Consider the following 13,547-nt stretch of genomic DNA (forward strand, 5'->3'; position numbering starts at 1 on the left):
TCAAGATAGCAAATTAGAATCAATCAAGTTTTCCATAGTCTGTAGCAATACTATGGGAAGCAGCCATTGTGGAAAACATCAGTAATTTCTAAAACCTGAAGACTAACAAAAGCAGTCTAGTTTTCTTCCCAGAGCTCCTGAAAATGGTAAAGTTATTAGCCACCTAAGAGTAAAATATGACCGAACAAATTCAGAATGGGGTTGAAGTACTTTGCTACACAAAACAATCTACTTTGCTACACACATCTGTTGAATATGAATCTAATAATTTGGATACAAGCTAGACTAGAATGAAATGAAGCCTAGTCTAAAAATGCTTAGGATAGTACCAAACAATAGTTTTTTTCCTGTGTAATCATACACACATCAAAGATCTATTTCTTTTTCCAGTAGTAAAGCAAACCTAGTCAAGTCAATCAAATTTGAAGTTGTCCACTTCACATGCACCCTAGATAAGAATTAGATAACAAATATTCACTTGAAACCATCAAATTAATGGAAAAAAATTCAGTGCTTTTATCTGTACCCAAAAAGAAATAAATTATAAGTTAATCATTCTGGTTCCAATATCCTCCAACCTCCTAACAGAAACTTTGGAGAGCTAAGTAAACATTAGTGATAAAAATATTTCTCATCACATTTCTGTTAAAAAAAAATTAGTAATTAGCAGAGCTTACCTGAGAAAAGTCAAAACGACTAGACCTGCTGGGCTTTGTTAAAATAGTATCCACAGTCTTCTTAACCTCACTAATCATTGTCTTGAACAAATCCTACAATATTAAAAAAAAACACCCAAACAAAATTTAAAAAGTTAAAGATCTAGTTATTATACAATGCAAAGCATTAGATGGGAAAATATATGTTTACCTCAAAAAGTAGGGAAATAAGCTGACCAGATAACTCCAACCGCTTGTTCCCAACATAATCCTGAAATCATCACAATATAATTTATTTGTTTCTATAGAACAACATTAGCCTATTAGTGACTTTCTAGAATGTTAATTTAAGAATACCTATTTTTTCTTTAAAGTTGTAATAACTAGAGATGATGAAGTATCACCTATATTATATCCTAGAAAGTCATTAATAGGCACTGCATTCTAAAACATCTAATAAGATATGCGACTATTACATATAAAGACCACAAATGCCAACCAAAAAAGAAAAAGAGCATTGACAAAGTAAAGGCCCTAAAGTACTTATTGTTGAAGATAGCCACCCATTTCAAGTTCTTGACACTAGTAAGAAATGAATGAATTGTTGAATTCTTCCTCTCTTGATTCTCTTTAAATGTTCACCTTCTCTGTTATTATTCTATTTCTCTGTGAATTTTTACTTATTTTCCATAATGCATACATTAGTTATACTAATTTATATGCAGGGTTCATTGAATGAGATTCTCGTTGAAGACCCAAAATCTGGAACTACAGACAATGCTGATGAGGATGCCTTGACAAAATTGTTTGGTAACCCAAAATCTGGTCGTTTAATCGGACAAGGAAGAGGCGTGACAAGGTCAAAGCTAACTATTTTTAATATGTGTAATAGCAAGATCTCCAAGTTAGAAGAAGAGCAACATAATATGAAGCTCAAAATGACTGAAATGATGAATCTACTTAAAGAACACTTGGTGGTATTTCTCTCTTGCACTTATAAATCTTAGTTTTCTTTTCTTCCAATAAAACTTATCTTGGTTTTATATTTAGGTTGGTGGTAAAGTGACACCAAGCGAAGGACAGTCTCGCAATGTACCGCAGTCAAATAATATTCAGTCCCCTAAGGTAAATTATAAAAGTTGTTATTGTTTTAAATTTTCATTTTAGAAGAACAATTACAGAAACTAATATATTGTCTTTAAAATAAATTTGGTAGAGTATTGCACTAGAAAAAAGACATAACTTTACAGAAGGGAAGAATGCTTGCTACTTGCTTGACTGGGCAGATGCAATTGTTGCTGAAGGTCGTTGGGATTCTAGTGATCCAAATATTACTGTACATGGAAAGCCTCTTGGACCAGACTTTATGCGAGTATGGGTTGATGTTGCTATTGTACCAGAGTCTTACTTATTTTGTCCTAATCATGCGATGCTTACAATACAAGAAGCAGTTGGTTCCACAGTTGCATGGCCTTCTAAAAAAGTTATTCCAAGAGGTACATTTTCATACTCAAAAAATAACTAATGTCTTATAATTTAGTGTTTGGTTTCTTTATTTGCTTTGGTGTAGTTGTGAATCTATTATTTTGTATGTGGTGTCCTTTCTTGGATATAATTTCCATAGCATTTTTCTAGAAGTAATTTGTGATGCTAGATAATAACAATAAAATATTTCTTTGTTTATTTTGCAGATATGACAAGCAAAGTATAAAAGGATACTTAAGACTCCTTGAAAGTAGTAACTTTGTTTATTTCTTTGTGTTGAAAGTAGTAAGTTTTAGACTCCTTAAATACTTAAAGAATATTTTGTTGTTAATGACAGTGTTGCATGTTTTAAACTAAATTGTGGATTGTTAATTCAATGTAGAATGTTCTTACTTTTTGTTATTTGAAAATCAAGTTCATTTGATGATGCTAGTATGTATTAGAAAGCTAATTTTAATTATATAAAAAAAAAATTAAAATATAATAGAATAAATTAGTGTAATATGAATAAAATATATAATGAGAATTTAAATATATCTAAATATAACAATAATACGAAAATTGAGTTATAATATATATTACAATAACACTTTTTATGCAAAGAATTATGTTATGGAAACATCATTATATAACACAAATAATGTCTTATACTAAAGTGCAGTATAACACAAAAAATGTGTTATAGTAAAGTATAGTATAACACAAAAAAAGTGTTACACTAAAGTGTAGTATAACACAAAAAAAGTGTTATAGTATCGACTATAAATAACATAATTCAACACTTATCTATATATTAAAATAACATAGAAATTGTGTTATCGTTGACAGTACAATAACACATCTGTATAACACTGATAAAGTGTTATGTAAAGTACCCTGACCTACGATAACATAGTTTGTCATAACACATCAAAAAGTGTTATCGTAGGTTTTGATAACACATTTTTGGTGTTATTAAAAGCATTTTTTTCTTGTAGTGTAGGATGGCTATATGGACTTAGAATAAAGTTGTAGAGTGAACATGGGGAGAATATTTGTATTACTCAATAGTCTCTGGTTACATTGTCCAATTTTCTGACCCCTTTGTTGGAGGAGTGAAGGTCTATTTATAGTGGAGCTCTAATGGCTCTTGATACATGGTCTAGTTATTTTATCATATAACTCACATAATCATATAATCATACACATATCATATAAGCATATAATTTCATATATTGTCATCCTGGCCCCTTAATCAAGGCCCTAAGCCTTATTAGGTAATTTGGGACGTTACAGGCTCCCTCTCTGCTCCAAAGGTTGGATGTTCCTCTAGCATACATCCATTCTCAGGTGGTGGAGGGTCACTTCTGGAGGCTTTTAGTTGGCCTCTGTCAAGGTGGGTCTCTACATCCTGAGATTCTTGTAGGCGTTTTGAATGCATTGCCATTTTTTCTCGTCAAAATTGATGGAAGAACAACGCCTTGATAGTTTTCCTTCCCACAGACGGTGCCAAACTGTTGATAGTGAGAACTTGTCAACCAAGTTAGATCGGAAAACTTATGAGCATAAGAGTAAACAAACAGTTGTAAAAAAGCGTAGAAGAACTTAGGATGGCTATATGGACTTAGAATTAAGTTGCAGAGTGAACATGGGGAGAATATTTGTATTACTCAATAGTCTCTTGTTACAATGCCCAATTTTCTAACCCCTTTGTTGGACGGGTGAAGGTTTATTTATAGTGAAGCTCTAATGCCTATTGATACATTGTGGTCCCAGGGGACAAACTTATACATAAGTACATTGTCAGGGAAGTCGCACCAGACGTAGTGGTGCAGGAGGCTGTGATGTCGACCCTGGTATATGGTCAGAGGTGTGCAAGTAGTTCCTCCACTCTTTGTACTAATTCGTACCACCACTACATGGTCAGAGTCACACCTCTGTCGTCCACATGGTCGTACACCCCATGCTCATACGTGCACCCTATACTTGATGGTTGTTCTTACATGTCCAAGATACACAATTACTCCAAGTTTCATCATCTTTGGCTAAGTGTTGAATGACTTATGGATTCTTTAGTGGGGTAGCCTGGGTCTCCTTGATGCATAAAGGGGTATTGGGCCTTGCATCGCAGAGTCTTGTCCATAATTTTGTCTTCTCTGCTCTACGTGAGTCTCGTAGCTCCTCGACAATATCTAGGCGCGAGTCCCACCATCCCTCGACGACATCCATGTGTGAATGCCTTGCAAGCCTAGCCTCGCATAGCAAAGCCCTCAATGAAGGGCACCTTGCATCTAGGCGCAAGGACCCTTTTCCCTTGGCTGCATCCAGGCACTGATGCTTGGCAAGTGGCATGGTCATAGTGCATGAGGTGGGGGCGCCTCACGAGATGGGCATATAGATCAGGCACATGAGGCCCTCGTGACACGGCATCGTAAGACATGCGTGAGGAAGGCGGTTCGCGAGATGGATGTACAAGGCGGATGCACCTCGCAAGATGGGCATGTAGAATTGAGGCCCTCATGACACGACCTCGTAAGACATGCGTGAGGTAGGGACGCCTCGCGAGATTGGTGTGCGAGGTAGGCACCTCGCGAGATGGATGTATGAGGTAGGTGTCTCGCAAGATGGGCATGCGGAATGGAGGTTCTCGCGACACGACCTCGCAAGACTTGAACGAGGTAGGGGGCACCTCGCGAGATGGATGCGCGTGGTAGGCATCTTGCGAAATGGGCTTATGGATCAGGCCCTTGAGGCCCTCGCGACACGGCCTCGCACCTTGGCCTCGCGACGTGACTGGGGCTTCGCGACATCACCCTTAAGGCCCTCACAACATGGGAGTGTTTCTTAGATTATGGTCTTGTGAGACCCATAGGCGTGACTCTGATGGAATGACTAAGTGACCCTTAGCCATTTATTTCAATAAGGGACCAGACATTTTTTCCTTGGGGGATTTTTTGCATTCATAGTGACCTATCTTAATACTGGTAATCAAACTAGTATTAGGTTCAATAGGTAATAACAAGTCAATCAAGTGAATAGTAGTAGTACTTAATTTTTGTCCCATCTGAGATATGAGTACCAGTGTGTTACCAAAATGAGGGTTAAAATCGAAAGGTCTTTTTAATAGAACTCGGTCTTGAAAAGACAAGTATTTTATGGTAACAAAATACTGTAAGAGTTCTACCTATATAGACTTAGGGGTGGTGCTGCCCCTCATGAGAAATGGGAATCATTCTCAAGAAAAGTCTATGAATGGAATGTGCACATGGGCATTAATGGTGCAAAAGCGAGACATTGAGGTCTCAAGTGAACATAGCAAAAGTGTGTGTGTTATCATCGGTTTGCTATCAAGGGATAATGGTTCAATGCTTCGATAACCAAAATTTCAACAAACTTTGTGATAATTACACTAATGTAAAATTTAAGTCGAAAGACATTTTACTTTATGCACCAATGCAAATGTTTCTATAGAGAGTGATTATTTAATCAAGTGGATGAATATTATATTTTAATATATGTTTGATTGATTAAATAGGTGTTACAAAAAGTGATTATTTAATCTAGTGGGAGAATGTTATAGTATTTCATATAATATAATGTTAGATTAAATAACGTGACAAAATGTGATTTGTCACACAAATATGATTTGTCACACCTTATAACATATTATTGAGAGTCACAAAATTGGACACATGTGTGTACCCAAATGTGACATATTTTGGAGTTAGAAAATCGGTTACAAATTTGTAACTCTCAAACATTACCCAATAATGTGTAGATTGTATATTACACATTTGAGATTAGATTTCACAAAGTCATTATGAAATATGGCTGTTGGCGACATGTTTTTAACTCCCATTAGGTGTTTGGAGGTTACAAAATCATGAGGGAAAGGATTTGGGACGTTTTGGAAAATGACATTTTGTGTTGAAAATAGCTTGTGGCCACTGCCACTGACATTCCCTGGCTGCAGCCTAGGGGACAGAAGCCAGTGGCCGCGGCCACTGAAAGTCCTGGTCGCGGTCAATGAGGTTGACAACCATTTTGTTTTTTCAGTTTTTTCCAATTTGAACGGTTCTAACATCCCAATTAACTCTCAAATCTCCACTTTAATTCCATAAACATCCAATTAAACATTGGTAACAGCTATGGGATTTGGTAGAATTTAAAATTCAAAGGGTATCTCAAACTCTATAAATAGGAGCCTAATGGTCACTTGTAAGACACACTATTTTCTATGCATAAAGCATTTGGCTGGAAAATACACCATAGATGCTTGATAATTCCAGAGAGCTATTTCCTTGAGAGGTCCCTTAGTGCTTAGAGAATCGGGGGAAATAAGCTTTTGGACAAAGGTTTTGAACCTTGTTCAAGTTGATGATCCCCACTACTCTACACTTTGGTTGTGTGAGAGTTTGTGTTTTTCATTGCTCTTTTCATTCTTTTGTTCTTCTTATTCTTATTTACTTGTATTATCATTATTTTGAATTTGTAATCTTCTTCTTCTACATCCTTCTTTTTACTTGTATTTTCAGCATAGAGTTGTAACACTTGTTTTTTCTATCATCTTGTCTTTTGTATTATTTTGGTTAGAGTTGTATTTTAGTTTTACCATTTCCATTTAGTACAATATAATATATTCTCTAACACGTCTAACATTGTGCATAAATCAGTGATCAGAGTGAACATATCGTCATAGGAGGCGATGTTATGTCCATGGGGACCACAGACCAAGCAAGGGCACAGTTTTCTATAGGCAAAGAATCCAGAAAAAATAACTCAGGTGGGGGACTCTTCATAGGGAACCATGGCCCGTTTGGCGAAGCTTATTTTAAGTTGTTTTAAGCTTCTAGGATTAAAAAAGTACTTTTAAAAATGTTTGAGTAAAAAGTAAAAAATATTTTTTTTAATTTAAAAAGATTTTTTGGAGAAGCTAAGATTTCTATCTTTTTAAAAAAAAAATTGATAATCTATTTTTTTAAAATTAGAATAATTTAGTTATTTTTAATTTACTCAAAAAATATTTTTTTAATTAATATCCGAATACTTTAAAAAAATTATTAAAAAATATATTTGTATAATAGTTATCAAAAAAAAAACTTAAAACTTCTACTTATCTTATATTTTTATCTATAGTCAAAAGTAGAAACTTTGCCTGACTAAGCAATGCGCCAATACTGCCACATAGTCAAAAATTAGCTCTGTTAACTGTTATGCCTTCAAATGAGGCGAGGGATTTTTGGGACCCACTTCCTCTAGCCAATCAACAGACCATTATCCACGTTGGTGTCATTATGGGGCTCTTTAGTCTACTTAATTTTATTAATAAATAAATGTTTGATAAAGAAGTAATAATAATTAATTAAAATTTAAGATAAAATATGCAGTTTAGAAGAAATTTGGTGGTTTTGTGAACAACCAACATGGGTGGTCTATGATATACAAAAAGATAAAGTGAACAGTTTGATGACGTGGCAATAAATAAGTGATTAATATTTATTCACTCACACGTTGGAATTAATGAATTTTGTGTGGCAGATTGAATTTTTCGGGCCCACCTACCTATCTAAGCTCTTTTAACAGCTGAAAGTGGATAAGGCTCGTTTTAATTTATTTTCTCTTCCTATTTCACAATAATTTTTCTTGACCGTATTATGATTTACAGTTGTCCAAATATATTTAGCTGTCTAATTTGTATTTTTTTTATTCAGATTTTTTAATTTAATTAAATAAGTGTTTTGAAATTTCGAGACAAGGTGATGTAGATTTAATTTTGACATGTCTTAATCAATTTGAGTATAAGGAAATGATTCAAGCTTTCTTAAATAGATTATTTAAGTTGACGTTGGCTATCAGCCCCACATTTTTTTAAGCTGTATTGATTGCAACTTTTCAAAAAGAAAAATAAAGCATGACACATGCTTATATTTATGTTTAATTTATTTCTATTCTTTCTTGCATAACCAAACCATGACACACTCCATTGACAACTTCCTTTAACAATTTAACTAAGGATTTAGTTTCTCAAGTCCTTACATACATATAGCTTAGAAAATTACAATTGTCCTTATTAAAAATTCTATACTTGGTTTTATATATCTGATCTGATTGATTATCGATAATTATATATTTTTCCTAATGATATGTTAAGATAATGATAAACGGGATCATTAATAAAAGTTCAATATAAAACAAACCACTCGTATAGTATATGGACCGATTTAATTAAGCTATTCAATACCAAAAATTTCAACGATAAATTCTTCCATGGTGTATTAAGAATCTTACCCAAACTGTTCCTCTATTATTCATCCTTTACTCCATTCAATATAAATATATATATATAATTTTAAATCTTGATAAATTGGTGTTGGATTTGTTAATAAGATGAATTGGAAGAAATACCTACATGTTGTTTAAGGTATCAAGAATTTGATTTTCGCTCATCTATAAAATTAGGTTGGAGTTTGAGAGGGAGATTAAATTTATTTCATGCAATATATAATAACATGATAATTGAAGACAGGCGGAGAAAGAAGAAACAAAAGAAACCAACCAAACTATATAGATATTTCTCCCAGTTACACTTACAGCATGTATTATTTATTAATTAAAATCGGATAAAGATAGGGTCGCCAAATATAAATAATTATTTAATTCTTTTGATAAGTACTTAAACATTGGAGTTCTCTTCTTCTTGATAAAAAAAAAAAGAAAACATTAAAGAAACTTAGTCAAAACACAATAGAGGAATTCAAATGTATTATGTATAAATATATATATATTTATAATATTTTTATACAATATATACTTTACAATTTAGTATACTGATCCTTACAATTATATACATATGACATATAATAATTATAAAAATTACCTACAAAATTTTATTTACAAAAATATATTACCACATCATAAAAAAATACCAAATTTAAAAAATAATATATTTGAATTAGAAACATTCACAAAAATCCGAATTTCCCATTTTCCCAGGTTTTCCAAAATAACATTTTGGTTACTTATAATGGAGATAAGCTACCAATTGATTACTTTTTCACAAGAAAATTTATTTTTAAAGCATATTATTTCATATAGATTTTGGTTACCTCCATAATTTTATTTGTTGAAACTTTTTTATCTTAAAATATTGATTAGTTTTTTTAGGTTATATTATAGCGTCTTATTATATAAGATACTCTTGTGTTATCTTCAAACTTGTTTTAGGAAATAGTGAAATACAATAAAGTATAACAAATTACTATATAGCTTATCATCAAAAGTTATTTTTAGTATACTACGCGGTAACTTTTTTTAATGAAAAGTTTTAATTAAGTTTTTAGTCCCTTATACAATTTACAAATAAATAATAGTGTTTCTTTTATTAATCAAATAAAAAAAAACATACAAGTTACTTTTGAATTGTAATAAAAAATACACATTTTGTTTTTTTACTATAAATTTTTGTTTAACCAAATTAAAAAGCAACTACATAGTTATTTTCTCAATACAACACATTTTCTTTTTTATATTTTTTTTATAAACAAAGCTGAAAATAAAATTTGGAGGATTCTCCGGTGCACCCCCCCCCCCCCCCCAAAAAAAAAAAAAAAGAGGCACACTGGCGCATCCCCTTAGTGTTTTTGGCTCGGAAAGTATTTTCGATGAATTTTTTTATAACCGTATATATTGTAGTTATTTAGAGTGTTGTACCCTATTTTTAGCACGAGTTCATTCACTTAGCTCAGGTACAGTTGGCAGATAAATACACGAAAAAATAATCAAGTAGAATATCTTCTTATTAGCCATGTGGACAGCTCGGGATTCATAAATATCAGACATGGTGTTAGGTGTCCTGAGTTTATCACGAACTAAGAACACGATGGTTGTTAAGCACGAGTTCGGAATCAGATAACTGTCGAAGCACGAGTTTGGAGGGGATATCCAGCTTGCGACGATTCAACTATAATGCATATGTTGTGATCCCCAGAGACTCGGGATATGTTTATACGTTTATTTATGAACAGGCTGTCATATTTATTATCCGAGATAGCAGGAACATATTTATTTTGTTATCAATCCATATCTCCATATAAATGAGAATTATTTGTATTGAATATAGACATTATGTAAATGTGTGATTGACTCACGTGGTTACCCAAACTTGTCCATGGAATTCCCCTATAAATACTGGGAATGTTGGATAGGAAAGGGGAGATTTTATTCGATAATACCGAAACTATGCCAAAATAGTGAGAGAAAAACAATAATAATAGTGACTCGTGGACTAGGTTGATTTTAACTACTAAACCACGTAAAAGTTATGGGTTCTTGAGTGAATTCTTGTTATTTTCATTACATTTTACCATTAAGCACTAATCTGCCCTTATTATTTCTTAATACACTGTTGGTGAAAAACCGCGTCAACAGTTTGGTGCTTTCATTGAGAGAAAATTAGTGCTTCACCAAAATCCCAGTCAATTCCCATCATGGTGCTCACTCGCTCAATGCACGACAATGAGATAGAACAGCCTGGTGGGCAGGAGGCCCATCATACCGCTGTTTCGAATGAACGTGGCCTTGAGATTCAGCAACGTCCGGGAAAACAACCGGCGGGACAAGGAGACACTGGGAGTTCTACGTCACTACCGCCAAACCCAAACCCAGACTACCTAACTGCCTTCAAGATGGAGAACATGCAATTGAGGAGCCATCTCGCTAGGGAAAACAAGCAGATTGAGGAGGTTTTGGCTCGGTTACCCCCTCTTGCAACCGACGATAATGTCGGAAAGAGACAAAGTGGGTCTCATAAGTCCCACAGGAATAATCGATCCAAACCGAGTCGATCAGTCAAAACTGGCTACATACAATGCGATTTTGGGTCGACTTACGCTGATAGAATTTGAAGCCATAACCTCTATCTGCCACCTAGCAATGAAATTCCCCTCAACTAGAGGAATATGCACCGTCAGAGGTGATCAGCTCGCTACCAGGGAATGCTATAGCATTTATATGAAGGGAAAATCACCACCCGGGCAACTAGTGATGGTCATAAATGACGGAGGTGAGGGGTCCCATGAAGTAGGAGTTACTCACGGGACATAAGAACTTCAGCAAAAAGGGGATAGTGAGGTCGCCCAACGCGACGACATTGACCCACGGGTAAGCGAAGAAAAATCAGAGCTCCAAGCCATAGAAGAGCTCGAGGAAGTAAACATCGATCCTAAAGAAGCTTCAAGAGTCGTAAAGATTGGAAAGAATCTTGACAATAAAAGGAAGAAGGAGCTAGTTGATTTCTTACAGGGAAACCTGGACGTCTTCACTTGGTCGCATGAAGATATGGTGGGAATAAGTCCGAATTTAATCATGCACACCTTACATTTGGACCAGAACGTGCCTGCAAAATCCCAAAAACGAAGACGATTGGGGACAGTCTGAGCTGAAGCTCTTAAGGAAGAAGTAGCTCGACTATTAAAATGCGGGTTTATCCGCAAGGCAAAATACCCAATCTGGGTCGCCAATCCCGTGTTGGTCCCAAAGCCAAATGCGAAATGGAGGACCTGTATCGACTTCTCCGATCTGAATAAAGCTTGTCCAAAGAATTGTTTCCCACTGCCTAGGATTGATCAGTTGGTAGATGCCATGGCAGGTCACGAGCTCATGTTCTTCATGGATGCATATTCTAGATATAACCAGATCGCTATGAATCCTGCGGATCAAGAGCATACTAGCTTCATTATTGAACATAACGTTTATTGTTATAAAGTTATGCTCTTCGGGCTGAAGAATGTCGGGGCTACATATCAACGTTTGGTCAACAAGATGTTCGCTAATCAGATCAGGAGAAATATGGAAATGTATATCAATGATATGCATGTCAAATCAAAGACTGCCAATAACCATGTGTCTGATCTAGAAGAATGTTTTGGAATATTAAGGAGGTATGACGTGAAGCTGAATCCCTAGAAATGTACTTTCGGAGTGGCATCTGGAAAATTCTTGGGGTTCATAGTCAACACAAGGGGAATAGAGACGAATCTTGAGAAAATCAGGCCATTGTTAGAAATTCCCTCACCCAGGTCGTGTAAAGAAGTTCAAAGCCTAACTGGAAGGGTGGCGACTTTGAATCACTTCATTTCAAAATGCACTGACAAGTGTTTTCCATTCTATAACTTTCTCAGAGGAAACAAGAAATTTGAGTGGACCGAGGAGTGCGAACAGGCATTCCACGACCTAAAAATGCACCTGGCCGAGCCCTTGGTATTATCTAAACCTATGTCTAGAGAATCACTGTTCCTTTATTTGACCGTGACAGAAAATGCAGTCAATGCCGTGTTAGTTCAAGAAGAAGATCATGCTCAGAAACAAGTATATTATGTAAGTATGAGACTTCTCGGAGCCGAGTCACAATATCCACTGACAGAGAAGCTGACATTCTGTCTGATATTGGCTTCCAGAAAGCTCTGGCCATATTTCCAGTCTCATTCAATCAACATCTTGACCGAAAAACCTTTCAGGAAGGTCTTGCAAACATCTGAAAGGTCGGGACGTCTCTTAAAATGGGCCATCGAACTTAGCCAGTTCAAGATATTGTACATGCCACGAACCTCAATCAAAAGTCAGTCCCTTGCTGATTTTCTGGCTGAATACATCGCTTTTCAAGAGGAGCTCTTGAGGGAGCCGGTGCAGGAATTATGGAAAATCTACGTTGATGGATCGTCAAACGAGAACGGATCAGGAGCTGGGATCATGTTAATCTCCATAGAAGGGCATCGATTTCATACAAATTTGAGGTTTAATTTGAGGCATCCAACAACGAAGCTGAATATGAGGCCTTACTAGCAGGACTGAGGGTAGCAAGAGAGCTCAAGGCGAAGGCCATCCAATGTCGTAGCGATTCCCAACTCGTGGTCAATCAGGTATTGCGAGAGTATCAAGCTCGAGGTACCAAGATGGTGACGTACCTAGCTAAGGTAAAGGGAGAACTGTCTGAATTTGAGTACAGCTCTGTTGAACAGATACCCCGCGAGCAGAATTCTAATGCTGATGCTTTGGCACGACTTGCTACCACAAAAGAGGCTGAGACATTGAATGTAGTGCCAGTGGAGTTCTTGGAGAGTCCGAGTATGACAGGAGAAATGATGGAGGTCAGAATGATCGACATAAGACCGACTTGGATGACTCCCATAATGGAGTACCTTACAATAGGAAAGTTACCCGACGACAGAGAAGACGCGAGAAAAATACTATATCAAGATCCACGGTACGAAATAGTAGATGAAACCCTATATCGGCGTGGTCATTTGTTACCTCTCCTGCGATGCATTCTGCCTGAGGAAGCCAAATCCATTTTACAAGAAATACACGAAGGCTTTTGTGGGGATCATGTTGGGGACCAAAACCTGGCACTAAAGATTGTGAGACATGGCT

This window comes from Humulus lupulus, chromosome 6 (genome assembly GCF_963169125.1).
Source record: "Humulus lupulus chromosome 6, drHumLupu1.1, whole genome shotgun sequence".
Lineage (NCBI taxonomy): Eukaryota > Viridiplantae > Streptophyta > Magnoliopsida > Rosales > Cannabaceae > Humulus > Humulus lupulus.